Genomic DNA, 19,434 nt, shown 5'->3' on the forward strand with positions numbered 1-19,434 from the left:
GGAGTTTTCCCGGCATTCATGCTTGGCCGTCGCGTTTTCGCGCGCTTGAAATTTTTCACTCTTTTTTTAATCGCGAAAAATAGGTATCGTCATTTAAAAATGTAAAAGCGTGAAATACGTACACCAGGAGTAATAATATTTCGATATAGAAAGTAAAAAATAAATGGGAAACCACCCTGTTGCGTATTTGAGCAAAAACAAAGTTCTGAGAAGGGCGCAAGGGTAGGAATAATAGAGGCTGTCGGTCGGACGGTGAATGTGCCAGTGTTGACGCAAGCTACTCTTTCCTCTGCGGTTCTGAAAATTTGACCTTAGGGTGAGAAAATAGACGCGGACGAAATAGCTCGCCGTATTCATTCACAGCACGCCATCAAAAGCACCCCCTTCCGGCTTTAAAACACGCAGCGAAAGCGTGCGTGCCGAAATGTGTGCACGCCCGTGCTCTGCTCTTTACAAGCATTCATTTTTTTCGCCCTGCCCAGAGGTTCTGTGTTTGATGCAGTGATCGCCTTGGGGCCCATGGCAACCGACCACAAAAAAAACAAGCGATAAACAAACCCGTATTTTCTCAGCAGTTTCGCTTTCGACGAGTTTTTCCCAGCATTCGCTGTTGTGGCGAGGGAGGTAATTCCACTTGGCAAGTTGCAAGGTGAAAAAATGTGTAAATTTTATGTCAACGATCCAGTACTCCTAATAATTATACCATAAGGTATACGTATCCTACGTATAAAAATCTTCCTCTCTGTTATAGTAATTATAAAGCTATGAGAGACACGCTTGGTTGTGTTCACATATTTTAACTAATTAAGGTAGTTTTTCAGTCTACCGTATGCTTCATCAATTATACTTTTTACCCCAATAAAAGGGGGACATTATATTTTCACGCTGCACGGAACATATGTTTTATTTGCTAATAATACTTGTGATATACGTCGCATATATGAATGAGATAATATAATGGTTTCCGATTACGACATTATTGTACAAATATTTGACGTTAAGTATAACATAAACGATTACACACATCAATTACCTCTCACCCCGGTGCACGCCTTTGATATACCCCACGGTCGCCAAAACAAAGCGGTGAATATTGATGGAAAATATCATTCATAATATTCAAAATAGTTTTGGAATTCAAGTCGAAGATATGACGGAAAGAAAATCTTTTGCAAAACTTAGTGACCCACGCCTCAGGGCCATAGTTCCATATTTTATTCGTCTTCATGGAGAGTATCAGGGAGCTACAGCGAATAAAACGCAAATTCAATTTTGTCACAGAATACGCTTCATTTGACAGGGAAGTTGTTCCACTCTGTAAGTTGCGAAGTGAAAAATGGTGAAATTTTATGCCAACGATCCAGCTCTGCTGTTGATTATTCAATAAGGATGCAGCACTCCCTTTAAAATGTTTGAACTCGGAAGTCTCTCCTGTATTGCACTCCGTCGTTCCGGGCTAAACGATTAATTTGCAAAAAAGTATTAAACGATTAATTTGCATTTTTTACTCATTGATTTTACTCATTTCAAATTCACTTTTTATGCTTCAAATTTATAATAACAATAATAATCAAAATAACACATCTTTTCATGGAGGCAAGAAAACTTGTAACAGCTAGCGTCATTTTTGACGCTAGTTTTTAAGGATACAATAAGTAAAACAAAACATCGAATTTCATCCGAGCGAGCAAAGGAAAGCGTATAGAATTAGGTTTGCCTCAGCAGACAGCTTGTTTGATATTTTATCGATTCAGACAACTCAAAGTAATTGAAGAACTGTAACCCCAATTTAAATACGATTTTTTGAATTTAATATAAATTATAATAAATAAAATAAAGTCTAATAATTTCCCTTATTCCTCATGAAGAAACTAAGTTGTAGAAGAAAAACATAATAAATAACACTAGAAAAAGAGCTTACGAAGCTGTCGCGTAAACGAGCGCACAGTACGGAGCCGCAACCCTAAAAGTGTCTAACGATTCGTTTTCGAAAACAGAAGAGTGATAGAATTATCCGAGAGTAAATTTATCTTCAGTTATGTCCGTAAAACACCCAAAAACACCAAAATTTCAAAACTTTGAGTGCGACGCGGCACGTTTTCCCGATTGCAAAAACAGTTTTCATGATATATTTTCTCACCAAATGGAACAAAACTTGGGAGCGTCCCAAAAGATATTCGAAAACTTAAAAATAAGGACCACCCTAATATCACATAAAGGTAGCAAGTTATACTGTGTGAATATTTTATGAGTGACAATACTCATGCAATATATGTTCACTACCCACTTCCGTAATTAAAATATCTAATTTTATTTACTTCTTTAAACGACAATGCACCATAACCTACGACCGCACCTTGAATATGCAGCGAGCGTATGGGATCCGGTGCAGAAAAACTTAATCCGCGAACTGAATAGAATACAAAGGAAGGCTGCGCGTTTCATAAAAAACTGCTACGGGCGTACACACAGTGTTACCCAGAAGGTAAGCGAATTAGGCTGGGAGCCGTTGGAGACTCGGAGGCTGCGCGCTAGGCTTAGATTACTTGAACAATTGAGAATGGATCACTTTAAGAGCGACACAGAAAACATAATATTGGAGCCACACTATATTTCCAGGTCCGATAGAAGCGATAAATTAAGAGAGATGTTTTGCCGAACGGATAGATGTGGGAATTCGTTTTTCCCAGAACCATAAAGGACTTTAATAAATGCTAGTCCCAACCTCGTTAGAGCACTTCATTTTTTTTTGTTAACGTCTGATGTCCTAACACCCCCTGCCACACGCCTTTTAGGCGGCTCGCGGTATATTACGTAGATGTAGATAACTACTATTTTTATAAAATGGCATGAATACATAAGTAGATCACGTTATATTTTTACAGACTCGTGGGCCATATTGACCCACACGAGGATTTTAGGGTATCGCCTATCCAAGAAGCTAATTCCAAAGTCAAATGAGGGCACCAAGAGTTGTTCCTTGCAACCGATTTAAAGGACCAAGCCAGAAGATCCGCCTCAAAGGGGTTCTTAGACTTTTCACAGCTTCCTCAGGGTTTCCATAGCGACGCACTTTACTCGAAAACTAAAACGCATCTCATGGCCTCCCTTTGACCTGGATGCACACACTCAAGCACGCTTGGTGTGTGGAGAAGGAGAGGTTGGTGGCGAACGCAAGGGAGGAGGCAAAGCTACCGATCAGAGCGGTGCAAATGCAGGAGAAGGGAATGGGATGCGCTCACTATATGCGAGTTAATTCAGGCTAGTGACACGAGATTCTTTGAGGCGCCACAGTGACCACCTGAACAACAACATCGACATGACAACGCAAGCGCTTGTGCGTCGCTCAAAGACAACAATGCCATGATCTCGAAGAAGAGGGAGCTGTTCAGGCAAAATTAAATTAACCCCTATTCAAGATTTATAATATTACTCCCATACTATGCTCACGTTTTAACTCCTCGGAATTTTCGCGGTAACTCCTTTAACCTTAAAGAATCAGTTTGAGGGCGGTTGAAGTAAGAGATACTAGGATAGAAGGAAAAAGCGGAGATGAAAAATGCGTGCAGGCCTTTGGTGCTTTATTCCCCGCGAAGGAAAAAAAATCCGCCGCCGGAGGGCCTGGCCCTGGGGACCTATCTCGCTGCCCCTTAATTCTGCCGGCCGCCTGACAGCCAGAGCCAACCCTTGAAACTCTCCCGGGATTACCTCACGCGTAAAGAAAAAAGCTTTTTTTCGCACGAGGCTCGACCTTGGAAAAAAGTAACAATTCTTCCCACGGCCTTATTAACCCTTTCCAACGCTTAATAAAACTTTCTCTCTTCCTCCGCCAGTCCCACTCTACACTCTCTCGTATTTCCTATTCACTTATTTTTTTGCGGAACGTTACGTGGCATTTCCAGCCAAATCAACAAAAAAGTAACATTTATTACCCCACTATCTCCAATTCATTTTTTTAAATTGGAATATTCAGTCATCCTTTTAAGCAGTGAGAAATACAAATGCGAATAGTTTCACATCAATGATTTTAAGTCTCAATGACACCAATCCAATTTCAGGATAATTTGAGATATTCGAACATGAATTTCGCCAGATAAATGGCTACATTTCATTGACTGCAGGTACAGTATTTAATTTTGATCAATCGTTTTTACTCAACGCGGTCAACATGAACGTCTTTTTAAAGCAAATGACATGGTCAACGTTTTCCGGAGAGTTATCGCGGAACAGCAAGTCGAATGATAAAAGAAAGATATTGTACTACCCACTAATTTCATTTATCAGCTTACAACACGTTTCGATTGCCTTGTAATCATCATTAGGTACTAAAATAATCCCATTTTAGAGAGATAACTAATTAACTTCAAAAGTATTGGAGGGAAAAGATCAGAAGGAAGAAAGTGGGGGAGGAAAGAGGAAGGGGGAAGATGGGGGGGGGGGAGAATGAGGCACAGAAACAAAGTTAAGAAGATTACATCACAAAAACCAACAGAACGAAAATTTCTTGACTTAAGTCATGTCACACGGTAAAAACATTTTGGGGAAGTACGTGGCGTTAAAACCAGTTAGGGAATTACATCAAAGATGGGGTAGTGACTAACATACTCATTTCCGTTCAGTAAATTAATTTTTTTCATTTTCTTTTTCGCTTCATTACTGCTACCCACTGTTCGGCCGCATCTACCCTTCGCCCTCTTTCTTGAAACCGAATAATTTTAGAATCAAAATTGGATAGCTCTTTTTCATTAGGTGCTTGTGACTTAGGGTATCGGTTCTCTGAGCGCCGTTTGTGTTCGAACACACGAGTAAAGTTGTTCCTCCCATTTTGGGATACTGATATACACCCCTTCACACGAGTCACATTTGAGTTCTTAAACACCACATGGACGCAGGGGTCGAGTCCTGTCTTGTTGAAAAAATTTCCTCAAGTTCTCGGTGAAATAAAGCTAACGCTATACTTATCTCTAGAAAGAGCTTTGGCTGCTTGGTATGAAATTTTACCCAAATTAGGAAGCCTTACTCATATTTGTCTGTTATGGCTAACAGATTTTTAAACTGAAAAACTTTTGATATCCAGTGTTTTCTTATTTGATAGTTTACTGACTAAATTATCATCATACACGTTAGCTTTGGAATTTTTTCTTATTATATTTCTTTCATAAGATTATTACATGAAAAGGGCAAGCTCAATGCTCTATTAGTGATGTGATTAAAATCTGATGTTTAATGGGTCCACGGGTAGTAAGAGTAAGACGCTATAACATGGTCAGTGTAAGTGGAATAGCGGAAGATTGCGAATTCGTGTTTGTAATTTGAAATAGACACAATTAAGACAATTTAAACGTCTGCCTGATAACGTCTATACGTGAATGTATTGATTTTCAGCTAGTTATAAATTGTGTCTTTGCTGGTGGCCGCCCGTACATCAAGGGGAGATTTAGGATGAAATAGCTTATTCTCAATGCGGTCGATAAACATTTCTGTTAAAGGTGGAGATAACGTCGAGCTCATTGCTAGTTCATCTTCTTGAAAATGAATTAGTTTATTTAAAAACAAAATAATTTTTCATTCAATAAATAATTTTACACTCAAGCAGATGGAACAGCAATGTGATCACCGTTAACCCCACTCTAAGCAGAGAGCAGCGCCAGAACATAGCAGTAATGCTGATTTCAGATGTAAAGGCCCATTTTAACACACTTCCTTTCATCCCTGGTATCCACGGCAGCTTCGAAGGCCGCGTCCCAACGCCCTAAAGGCAGGGTAGAGGAGGGGAGGGGAGGAGGGAAGGGGAGGGCGGAGAGGGTGGAGGCATAAGCGAGCAAGGTGCTAAGGAGTGAATGGGGGCCGGCAGCTCATCAGCATTTCGCCCGCACGGCGAAAGCTAATCCAAACTCCATTACCCCTTGCTCACAACCAACCTCCCCTATCGTACTTATCATATCCTCCACCCTACTAGAGCCTCTTTTCCTTACAGACACCTTTCCATAATCTTCCATCCCCCAACACTATTTTTTAATCTCCAAACGTCGGATGGAGGGGACCCGAAAACCACTATTTTGCGCCCAACATCTTAAACAGTTTTTCCCAACGCCCTCATGTGAGAGGCCCTGATGCTTAGAGTGGCGTGTATTAATTGAAATAGAGGCCGCTGCCTAATGCGAGAAAAATGGTCCGAAAGATCGCTGGCGTAAGGGGAGAAAAAAATTCAGTTCACCTTAAAGAAAAAGTTTTCCCAATATCAAGTGAGTGTAATGGACTCGCAGCCTGAGGTGTACTTAATTAATCGAGGAATTGCAGCCCTTACAAATTCTGTGACCAAGAGTGGGTTATGTGACCCGCAAATGATAATACACGATTTTATTAAGATGAAGCAACATCGCGGAAATCAATAATAAATCTTCACAGACTTGTAAAAAAAGATGTCGATAAAAACAGCAATATTTCCTGCATATTTCATAATCACAATGGATCATGAATTTTTCAACCTTTACAGAGAGACATATATTAATATAAAAGTAAAGATAATATTTTTCGAATCTTTTTAACCTTTAGATATAACGATCAAATTTACTAATGCAGGGAAAAGGCGATAATTTTATTAAATACACATTTAAATATTATGCTTCTTTCTGAGAGTAATTTCCGATATTCTTTACATTTATGAATTTCCAAACACCCTCTGTGGCTCTAACAATGCGAGTAGCTTGGGTGGAATGATAGATATTATGAGCGCTCACAATAGATAAATTCTTTGCTCCAATTCGTGAACGTTTAATGCTTTCCCACCATAAATTAAGCTTCTGCTCCTGAAGATAATCTCAATTTTGATGAACAGGAGGACCCTTTGATTGAATCCCTTGCATAATCGGACAAAGCGCTAATGAGTCGGTGGCCACGCTGCGGTTCACTCAGCAATGCTGCAAATTCCCAATCCTGAGATTACGGCTCCTCAAAGTCCCTTCAATGAGACTCGGCTGTCTTAACAGGATCGCATGCCCACGGAACAAAGCCTCCCAAGCTGAGATGCACTCCGAGCAGACACTCACCGCCTTGGCTCTCTCGTAAACCCATAAAGGCACACCCAGCAAAACGGTATCTGTGTTTTGCAAGGCCTTAATCCATTATCTCATAAATGAGCCTTTTAACAAAATGCAAACTCTAGCCATTAAGAATTAAAATGCGAGTCAACAATAAAGAATTAGCAATTAATTTAGCAATAACTAATCAGCAATCAGATTAAAATAAAAAAACCTTAAAAAATATGTGATTTTAAAGTACGCAAGTCAGTCTATCGTGCTGATGTATTAAATTTAATTGGCAGGGAGAAGAATCACAAAAGGAAGATCTTAGAGTCCTACTTTTTCCTGCTTTCGCAGTTAAACTTCCTACCTTTTCTTCTTATCTCTTTTGCGTTTTATTATTATTTTGAGTAAATGCAGAGGAAAGTTCTTCTTAGGCTCTCAATAGTATAATACCAATTCACATTGAAAATGAATTAAGAATATTTGAAAATGACACAAAACAACGACTTTTATGATTATGTCGAAAATCCTATGTGACTTTGCGCCGCGAAAAATCGTATTACGGAATCGTTTTTCAGGCTAACCTAGGACATGCAGCTTCGTGCCATTTGCTGGGTGCATGTTCACTGGGTGATGGTTGCATAGGTATTTGCGAATGACAGTGAAGATGGAAGAATAGAAAAGAATGCGGGTAGCGAGGCTACGAAGGCAGACTTCTTGCCATTTTAAGGTTTTCTCCAAGAGAAATTTAATAAGCACGCATATGTAAAGCCAGGAAGAGTGAGTTACACCAGTTATGTGCAAGTTAAAATGATATGGCTCCACGATGCGTCCCAGAGTTAAAGCAAATGGATTCAATAGAAGTTCAGGCGCGTATGACTCCACAGCTGCGCAAAGTTGACAACCTAAAATACGGGCAAATTAGAAATCAACCACTCCCTAATGAATACAGTGGATTAGATTGAAATCACAGTAAACTAATCAAACACTTCGGAAAAGGTGTGTGTTGCTCACGATATAAAAATAAAAACCATGGCAATATAAATCATTGTGTTACAAAAAATGCTCATAATACCCACACATAGAGAATTAAAATTCCGTTAAATTGAATAAAAATACAGTAACTAAACCGGAAAGCTCTCTACGCCAGACAGTACGGCCACAAATTCAATTTAGATTGAAAAAAACAATATTTATAATGCAAATCCATTTCGAGAACATTTTATAGCAGTTTTTAATATCATCCTGCAATGAAATCATGAGCATTTCCACCTGCAATACAGTAATTGTTGGTAAAGCTAATATGAACAGCTGAAATGGCATTTAAATAAAATTTCAGCCTTCCAGCACGCAGCCTTGAAATTGGAAATCGTTTGTATCTTTCCCCTTTAAGCCGACCATTCATCCTCCACGTGTTCCACCCCCTATCGCTTCCATATTCATCCATTCCTTTTTCTTCTTCTTACTCCTCCAAATCCCATCTCCCTTTTTTTCCACTTCCCCACCTCTCTCTCTCTCTCTCTCTCTCTCTCTCTCTCTCTCCCCCCTCCATTCACCCCTCACCCCCTTTGCGATGAGCCGCAAGACCAAGGGATGTAGAAAGCAAGGGATTATGATCCGCCACCCTAAAGACCTTCTCTCGTCCCTCTCCTGCCTCACCCCCCCTCCTCCACCCTTTGTAAACACCTCCTACATCCATTTCCTCTTCCTCATCTCCCAACCATTTCTCTCTTTCTCTCTCTGCGCGATGCTCCTTTTCCTCGACCACTTTTATCAACTCCACCGAATCCCATTCACCTCACCTCACCCCCCCCCCCTACATTCACGCTTCACTGACCGAAGGGAGTCGCCCAATAAGAAAGAGAAATCCACCTCCTCGGGCCCTATATCACCGCCATCTATGTATAATTCCCACCAAGTTGGCATAGGTTCCGCACCCTTCTTCCTTTGTTGGGACGGCCGGGTGGAAATGGCTCCCTCCTTATCTTACGCTGCACACAAACCGCCCAATGAAATATTCCCTTCCCTTTCTCTTCCTGCCTTCCCCTGCATCGTAATTTTTTTCTCCCGCCTGCATAACACCCTAGGGTCAATCGCCTTTTTCAATTCGTCTGGGAGTTATTAATTATCGCTTCTATTATGTTTTTTAATCCAGTGTAGATAATTTTGTTTACTCCGAAAATATGTTTTATAGTATTTCCGGGAAAACTTTCAACCAAAAATTTCAACCTTTCAGTCATTCGAGCACTTTATTTCAACATACAGAACTGAAGAATTTTATAGTCCTCAGAGTTGTATTACTCTCTCTAATTGACGAATTGATGGCTTAAATTGAACACGGAGAAACATTAAAACAAAAAACAAGATATGATTCGATGGAACTTGTAACCAGCGGTGTAAGGATGCTGTAATACGGCACATGCTCTTCAGCCATACTCATTATTTATATGGATTTTCACGTATGCTGAAAAAAAAAACTCTTCTCCAACACTTTGTAAATAAAAAAATCATCATGGAAAAGTTCCTTATTTTAATTGGTAGCTTTTTTAATGGTAGCGAAAACAACAAACACAACAAAGTCATACTTAAATGGCATGCCTATGCTATTCTATGGTTCATAATATCTCCCAGTGCAGAGCCCCTAAAGAGGAAAAATCTACTCCACGTCACAAGAGCTGATGGACATAATCACAAGTACTAGAAATATCCTAAAGCTGCTGCAGAATGTCTCATAGCTAGGTGAATACAAGTGCGAATAACTTTTCCAAAGAAAGACCCGTAGAATCTCTTTGCGGCTCTTAATAATTTATCCCTTTGAGGGCAAGAATATGGTATCTGATGTCAGGTTTGTTGACTGAAGGAAGGAAGAGTTTTGAAAGGCGTCCCGCTATCGTTTACAGGTAGAAAGTTAAATGGTTAATTAGTTAGCCGCCTTTTTGGCGCTGGCATTCTTGCGCTGAACGTAGGACCTTAAGACGGAATCAGGACGGCTTTCTAAATGTTGTCTGTTTAAGCTATCAAACGCGTTCTGGAATCCTGCACTCATCACGTGTGTCACCGCGGAGTTTCTACGCAGGAATATCAAGAATGCACTTTTTTCTTACTCAAAAAATACTCCATTAATTTCGGCAATATTTTCACAAATACAATAGACGGGTGTGGAACGCATTCTTCGAAATAAGCCACTGGAATTTCTATTCAGCATTTTGGTCTCGTAAATTCGCTGCTGAGAATGAACAGCAAAGAAATGTGTCAAAGGCAGAAGCGAAGGAGGAGATAGTCTCGCCACGGGGTGTAGGTACGAAAAAGGGGCGGAAATTTTGTAATCTACCCTCCCCTTCCTTCTCTTGCCATATCCACCCCTTAGGATTCGTCTCCCACCCTCCAGGGGTCACCTCCGCCCACACTTAAACCGTTCGTGATCATCCATCTCCCTCAAATTGCCCACACAGACCTAAGAGGGCGTTGCTCCCCCAAATAACCTCGCCATTTGGCATCGTCATTGTGATTAGCCAAAAAACCCAGGGTTTTACTAACCTCGCCACTGCATTTAACTAACAGCCAGTATTCAAAAACCTTCTTATTTCTTTTGATTCAGCGTACCTATCATCTGTTCCAAATGTTCCATTTGAGACCTTCTTTTGCAACATTTGACGTAAATAATAATAATATCACATAAAAAATCCACATGGTTTCAATGAAGGCTGATGGTTTCATTTCTTTTACGACAAAGTAAGTGATGGGTATTTAGTTTTTTCATACATCGCTCAAAATATTTGGGGTTATGTATATATTTACCAGCTGTTATTTTCATGAAATAGGAATGCAAAAGTGGTGGATGAATATATTCAGAGCATTGTATCAACAGACGTGAACACTTCTATCGAGAACTTTCACTGTAATCACGTAACGAATGGCTTTGTTATGCGTTCCATAACCCAGCATAACTACTCAATGGTATTCACCCAAAAACCTCAACTTATTATTTTCGTAAAATCAAAAGCCTCCACCATTCGTAGCACCTCCAACTCAATCGTAGCAACCATTCGGTACTCTACAGCTACTTTCATTACTTTCATGCGACCTTGAACGAAAGCGTTCAATTATTCTGCCGCGACTTTTGATTGCAATCACGCGGAGAGGGGTGTACTTTCACTTATGCCTCTTTGTAGGTTGCCTCGCACATCCTCAGCCAATATAACCACTCAATGGAATTCAACCTTCTCTTACAATATAAATTATGCCTCATTACCCGTGAAAGTCTCAACCACTCCCTACTCAAACTCACTTGTCTCTTTTCTTCCCTCCGACTGTTTTTTAAAATCCCCTCCCCTCTCTCTATCCACTCCCTTCTTCTCACCGAGGCGACTTCCTTCCCTCCACACTCGAAGCAATCTCCAAAGTCATCTCCGCCCACTTCTCATCCGCATAAAAGAGGCGACTCTCCGGTGGCCACTGGCGTTTACTCTCTCCACTTCCGTCCGTTGCTGCGCTCAAAAAGCCTCGAAGGTTCCATTTTAACGTCTCCAGAAGAAAAAGAAAAATTCAGAGGGAAGAAAAACGATAACCGAGGCAAACTCGGGCGGGATTAAGATGTGGGGACTTTGAGACCAAGTTTCCACAGCCTCCTTTCCGCATTTTTCCTCGCCGAAGTCGCTCTTTGAGGCAAACGTTTTCTCAAAACTCTCGGTCGGGGAAGTTAGCAATTACGCCTAGACAAGCACTTCCATGAGAGCTTAGTAACATTAGCAACGCTTTCTGGATCTTTCCCTATTAGGGAAGTGCACTAATTTTTTTTATTGCTGAATTTGAAAGTTTAGCCTAAAAAAGAAACATTAGTATAGTCACTTTTATTTTCTGCATCTGGGGTATGCACTTTAAAACGTTTTGAAAGTCGGAAAATTTCATTTTGCGCTGAAACACAGTGCCTCCATCTTGATTGAGATGTGACGTCACAAGGCAGTAGTCACCAGTGGAGTATCACTGAATTCCGTCGCCTTCTTTAGCGCGGCGAGAGTTTCCGGGAATCGGTGGAGTTTGCTTCCTAAAAATGTCGTCTAGTACCGAAAACATGAATTCAAAATAGAATTATAAATGATTTTTTGTTCCAAATTTCATCTCGACGTCGAAACAAAAGCCTGGAGAAGATATTCATTCCCGTGCCTTAAGCACAAGCTATACGAAATAAATGGTTCAAGGCTGCTCCTGACTCTTACCTATCGATGATATTCTGTTTTGAAGATCATTTGAAGGTATTGATACTGTCAGGACATTTAGGTGTACAGGCAACAGGAAGTAGGGTTAAAAGGGACTTTTGGTGGCCATCCTATTCGCGAGATGTCAAGAAGCATGTAAAGGGCTGCATTGCATGTAGTCAGAGGAGCCCTTATGGTAGGTGCAAGGCCCCATTACAAGCACTACCAGCAGCGAATAGGCCTTTCGAGTTTATTGCAATAGACATTGTGGGTCCCCTTCCGAAGACAGAGGAGGGTATATTCCTACAGGTGACGCCCGTCCCATTTATCGGAGACCCTATCGCACTCCGCATCATTTAAAGCCTTTAGTGGAGGATTTTGTGAAGGAACAGTTGGAAGGGGGAATAATATCTCCTAGTCACAGCCCTTGGGCCTCACCCGTTGTGATCGTGCCAAAGAAATCTGAGGACGGAAAGCCTAAGTACCGGTTCTGCATAGACTACCGTGCTTTAAATGCAATTACTAAACCGGATGTATACCCACTTCCAAACATTACGGAAACCTTGGACTATTTGGGGGGGTGTAGGTATTTCTCGACCCTCGATCTAACGGCGGGTTATCACCAAATTCCCATGGCCCCTGAGTCACGCGAGAAGACTGCCTTTATTGTAAATAGCGGATTATACGAATACCAACGTATGTCAATGTAAGAAACAACGATTGGGGGCGCCATATTGACTTTGCCGTCGCGAGCTACAACTGTAGTTATCATCGTAGCACAGGTTTCACCCCTCATGAATTGGTATTTGGACGTCAAATGGTATCGCCTTTCCAATGCGTCGAAGATGGCGTGTTAGAAAAAGAGCACCCTGGGGTGTCTGGGTTAAGGGATAGATTAAAGGAAATGTGGTTAAAGTGTGCGAACAATGATCGCATAGCAGAAAGGAGACGGAGAGAGGCCGTGAAGGGGAAGGGTAAGCGTTGGCAATACAAGGAAGGAGATTACGTATTTTTAAGTGATCCTTGTATGAAGGTAGGGCAAGTGAAAAAATTTCATAAACCATGGAAGGGGCCATACCGCATATTAAAAGTGGTGTCGACATGTAACCTAATGTTGGAGCTCCCATTCCGCAACCTATTGGTACACAGGAATCGCGTTAAACCCTATTTTGGCCCCATCCCCCCTCCTAGTTTAGGAACAGCTGATCGCAGGCCAGGCAGGCCGAGGAAGGAGCGGGCATCGCCGCCCTCCCAGCCGTCCGAAGACGCCGCTGTTACTTCTGAGGCCGAATGGGAGTGCGAGGGAGTGGGCGTGGTCGCCCCGGCCGTCGGGTCCGACGATGGGTGGGACACAGCTGAGGAGGAATCATCGTGCAGCACGGAGCCTCCCTACATCCCTCCCCCCCAAGTGCATCCATTGCCGCCCGAACGTTCTCCCTACTACCTCAGATCGTCGGAGCCAAGTGTTGACCCTCCTCCCTCCCCCCTTCCTGAGTCGGCGGGAGACCCCTCAGTGTCCCCTCCGCCCCCACAGCCTTCGCCGTTGGGACGCTCCCCTTATTTCCTTCGTCCAAGGGCAGCTCGACCGTCGGTGGAGGGGGTGTAATTTGGGCAGTGATGATGGAAAAAGGTGGTGGCTGGAGGAAACGTAGAACCCGAGAGCTATCGCTGTGTCTGGTTTATGTCTCTCATTTGTTTTAATTTTTGTAATTTCTTTTAATTTTTATTATTTTGGGTTTGGGACATGTACTTATTATATTCTGGATGGGTTGATTTCCTTGGTTTAATTGCTTCGGGAGTGTTAGCAACTCTTTTTGGGGGGGATGTGGATGTAAGAGCAGTTTCATTTAGATTATTATAAGGTGCGAGACGACGAGGGTCGCCTCGAACGGACTTCCTCTGAGACCCAGCCATTAAGCACGTTCCTGCTGTCATCGGAAGAGTCGCCTGACAAACGATTCCTTCGGTGACTCCAGGGCGTGGGCTTGTGGCTGCTAGGGTCGGCAGTTGGTGTTGTGCAGCGGAACAAGGTGTATGGCTTGGGACTGAATAAAGGAAGTTGCTTGTGTGAAAGAATTTGGACTTGTTCCCTGCTTTGCTTCCCCCGAACCCCTTTACCGTCGGCGAAGACGACTTACAATATATTAATAGTTTTCAAATTTTAAAATCACTTCCTTAGGTGCCTCAGATAAGATTTTGGGATAAAACGGATCATACTAGGTTAACCTTCAGATTATGAAGCCCGATGGTATTTCCGTTCAAAGGTTTCCATATCCCCTTCAAATCTATTTTACTCGTGAAACACACAATACATAGTTATGTCTCCAAAATTCTCCAAAAGTCCAAAAATCTTTCCGTCCCAATTCTAAGTCCGTCGATTGCTCATGGCAGAATAGACTTTGGGATATTGTATCACAAACACACCGTCAGCTCCTCTCTCCGCTGAGAGACTTAGCAAATGCGAGGCCCCGTTGCACATGGGAAATGGACGTCATTAGTCGATGAAATACGGAGAACACAGAGAAGAGGGCTCACACAGCGAAGGCTCCAACTGGGTCACTAGGCAAGGGTCCTTCGAGTGACAACTCCTCGCGTCACGACAGTCAGCTGACCTCCAACCCTCGTCACCACGGCGCGGCGTTTCAATCAGACGATGAAAGCGCCTCGGACAACAATGCAACTAGCCCACGACTGGTACTCCACCCTAGGATATTAATATCCTGGTTTCCATAGCAAAAGGAACACCATGAGACTAGAATTTATGAAGCCCATTTTCCCTGGAACCGCAAAAGGATTCGATTTTTAACGCTTTTATCCTCGCTATAGTGTTTATCTACCTTTCGGTGAGTTTCCTTCGTCATCCATATCGGTAGTATCAAGCATTTTCATCTCCCCGTATGTGAAGGCTCACATATAACCGATCTTTGCACCAAAAAAAAGTGTACTCCATGCGATACGCTCCCGTGATTATTTGAAATTATTATATTTCACTATGACGTCAAGCACAGAATACGAATTGGAAGGTTTCATCGTATTTAATATTGTAGTATGCAGGGACGACCCTTTTCACATAAGTTTCATGAATAACCCCGCGACAAATACGCAACTTTGTTACCTTTCTAGAAAGAGTTGGGGGGTAGTAGGCACATCAGAAATTTTGTTAAAGAATCAATTTTGAGAACGGCTTATCAAATAAATATTAATACTTCCATTGTTTAAGACCACTTCCTAACGTTGTTCATATTGAATTGTGGGATATAGCGTACCATTTCTGCATAACCTTCAGGTTATGTAGCCTGGCAGCATTTTCCATTAAATTTTTTGTTCCCTTACCAACTTTATGCTTCAAAATTGCATAATCTAAGATATAAGAGCTGGAATACCACAGGGAAGACCTCATTCTCATGTTAGCCAAAATAGTCAAGGCTGATCCAAGAGGGCAAGGAGAATCAAAAATATACTATATTTGATCGGCATAATTTCCAATTAGAGGGCGCATAAATGTAGGAATATTTTTATTGACACTTTCCATCGACCTCCAAGGGAAGAAAATATTTCTCAAGAGAATAAAAAAATTATTGGGGGAAAATATTTTTATTTAAAATATTTAAAATTACTTGGTTTATTTAAAATATTTTTCACTAAACGTCTTCCTCTCGTGGTTGATCTTAGAAGGTCATTCTAAATAAATTTGTATATTACTGGATGAACGAAATTTGACGGCGAAAGGAAAATAATCGTGGGGAGTTATCCTCCCTGAGAAAAAGATAGTAAATAAAGGTAAAAAATACAAAGAGCTATCGGAATGCACCCGCTTGATCCTTACACATAGACCGCAAAAGGCTTTGTCCAAAACACCGTCCTCTTTTCCCTTGACGCTTTAAGAAGATTTCAAATCCTGGCCGATGCGGCGGTGGTCACCAGGGGTGGCAGGCCTCTTCAGAGCCGGGCAAATTGGCTCGCGCCTTCGGAATGCCTTGCGAGGTGACAAGAGGAACGCAGTGATAGAAGAAAGCACGGGGAGAGGAAGTGGATTCGGAAATTCCGCGGCGAAACGTCTGGGAGAATTGGATTGGAGGGTGGAGGGGGTCTGATGCATTGGGGATGGGCGTGATCAGGGCGGAGGGGGGGAGAACTCAAAGGAGGGGAAGAAGCCTTTCTCGATATTTCGCTCCAAAAGAGAGGGGATTCGCGATAAAGGAGACATCTAGCGGATGCTCGCGGATGAAGGACACTTTTGCCGGCTTTGTCAAAATAGATTGGTTCAGCCTGCCGTCAATAGATGTCACCAATAAAAGGAATCGGAGGGTACCTGCGTCTTAGAAGATGAAAAAAAAACCTTCCAAAAGTTCCGAAGAGTCCACCAGGCATTCCGAAGCGTCCGCGGAGGCATGCATGGGATAAATCCCCTTCCTTCTCAAATGAGAGCCAGAGCTGAGTTTGGTATAATATTACATAAATCTCCTTCTTGCTTTAACAGAGGCTTCAATAAAAAAAGAAGTTCAGTTTTTACAATTAATGCCTATTCAGTCTATTTCCTATACTTTTTCTCTTTAAAAAAGTGGTCTTTATTACGGGGTTGAGTAGAAAGACATTTCTTGAAAATAAATGTTCCAAGGCCAAGAGAAGAAATGTACCATATAATGTACAGCGTTCTCTCTAATATAACACGTTAAAAAATTTTTACAGAGCTCACGAAACTATGTATCCATGGAAATAATAAAAGATATTAAAAAAATATAAATTTCAAAATAGAAATTCCAAATAAATGTTCGGTCCTTGATGGAAAGATGCAGGGCAAAGGCATCAGCAACAAGTAGAGCATGGGAAAACATTTGGGCGCCTTTAATATAAGTGGGTGACCTTTTTGTAAAACGGATGAAATTGGAAAAAAATCTGCGTTCCTGCAAGTATTGGGCCAGAATTGGGACGGAGAAAATTTGGGTCAGCATCTGCAGAAAAATATATTAATGACGAGAAGATGGAAAAGTTGCATGTTTTTCTTTTAAACAGAGTCCATGAAGTTTGGGTGTCAGAGTCAAGCAGCTTGGGTGAAGACCAGGAGACAGCGACTTTTAACACCATTACAGGTCGGTATAAAATCTACGAAATTATATCAGCAGAAACTTGAAGTGAATCGGACATTAAATGTCAATTTGAAGTAGAAACATGCCTTTAAAATATTGGTACGTAATTCCTCCAGCTGTTCAACGGTTTGAATGTATAGCTATCAAATGACCATAAATATTTCCACTTCGTATTTACCCACATAAAAATTATTTCTTCTCATAAAAATCCTACGTAATAAAAGCACCTGGTAAGAATTTAAATTCATGAATGAACTCAATGGAATTATACTTACGAATTAACTCACAGTTATAAGTGTTTATAAATTAAGATTACCAGCGCCAAAATACTGAAAACTTTCACAACTGAAGTGATGACACTACATATGTCCAAAACTAGCGGCTATAGCTCAATTTTTAAGCAAGTTACGCATCGTGAAATACCAGTTGAGGAGACGTGATAAGTCATCTTAAGCCAGTCCAATCCTCCGTCGTTCAACTCACGATCCGGTGTTCATTGCTGTTTGCTTGTAAATGGGCCTTAAGAAGGAATTTATTCGTCCATAGATGTTCGTATAAAGGGTAACATAAATTTTAAAAAGTAACCATTAATATTAGCTCACCTGCTAGATGCTTCAACTCATGCGTTCATTACAGCTACGATGAGAAGTTAAATATAAACGGTGTTTGTACAATCATTTAGCGTAAATTTCAATAAATATTGGTATCACGACCTATATTTGAGTTATAATTTCTCTAAGGAAAAGGAACTGCAGGGCATCAAAGCCTCTATGTTCTAGATTCATTTCATCGCTATTGCATCACCAATATCGTTCATTTACCCACCCTTCCATTAAGAGCCCCAACGTGATGAGATTATGACAAAGCAGTTCAATTATGAAACTAGAAAATTTTTTCCATAAACATATGAAGTGATACTTAAGTGATCTTTTAAGTACAATTCATTCATGCGATTCATCAACTTAGGAAAATATTGATTCAGGAGACATGGTTATTACCAATTTTCACATTATAAACGTAGAAGGTATAAATTTTTTTGTATGCGAATTAAAAAAACACTGAGTTATAAATTGTAAATCTTTTCTACATTAAATAATGTTATTCATAAATTTGCATGCAATTATCGTATGTGATTTCTTTTTCATTCCAGATATGAGCGTGGCTTTCTTGAATTACATATATGCTATTTTACGAGGATCTCCGATGGTTTCCTTCTTAATAACAGGGAGTTTTAGCTGAAAAAATGGTTATAAACATTTAAGCTATATACTCCAAAGAGGTAATGAGGGATAGTTAATTTATTTTTTTAATGAAGGTACTGCACTGTAACCAAGAGGCATTTCTCCTTCCAGTGATTGCGGGTCAGTGTGATTGGATTGTGACTCCATTTCGGGTACGTTTTTTTAATCTTTTTTCAACGAATGAAGATAATGGAAGCTGGTTGATGTTTACACCAAAGATTTATTATGAGAAATCATTTATTGACCCTCATAGTAAGCAATTTAGACTCAATTACAGGAAATTCAAATCATTTTCGTGCATAAGCAGTACAGATAAAAAGCTAAATAGTAATCACTCATTTGTTTAAAAGCCTATTTAAATCTTGCATTATACATTCAAATCATTTGTAACTGAAAAATGAACTTATGTTTGCAGGAGTTGAGAGAAAAAAGGGCAATTAGAGATATTTCACATTTATGAAAATTGTACATAATGCATAATTGAGGATAACATAACGATAATTTAATAAATTTTCTCTTAAAAGGCGGAATTTGCAACTCTTTTAAGACCCTAATAAATACGAGGTTGGTCTTTTAAAAATACGACTGTAATTATTTACATTAAAAATGTTTAGTGTTACATTACTCTGCAAAAATGCCAAAACTCAGAAATATTACCGAGGTAATTACTGTCTTTTTGGTGGATTATTGTGGTACATCAGACATTTATCATAAGCAAATAGCAGCCCTTGACAATGAAGTCGCTGTTGATGGGGTTCTAAGAGTGAATCGTGGGTAATGAGCTGGAATAAAGTAAAATTATGTAACATTTCTTTACAGTTTCAGTGGGTTTTGAACACCGGCTTTATTTGAGTACAAATACCCAATCTCATTTTATTAGGTATTT

Source organism: Ischnura elegans, chromosome 4, assembly GCF_921293095.1.
Source record: "Ischnura elegans chromosome 4, ioIscEleg1.1, whole genome shotgun sequence".
Lineage (NCBI taxonomy): Eukaryota > Metazoa > Arthropoda > Insecta > Odonata > Coenagrionidae > Ischnura > Ischnura elegans.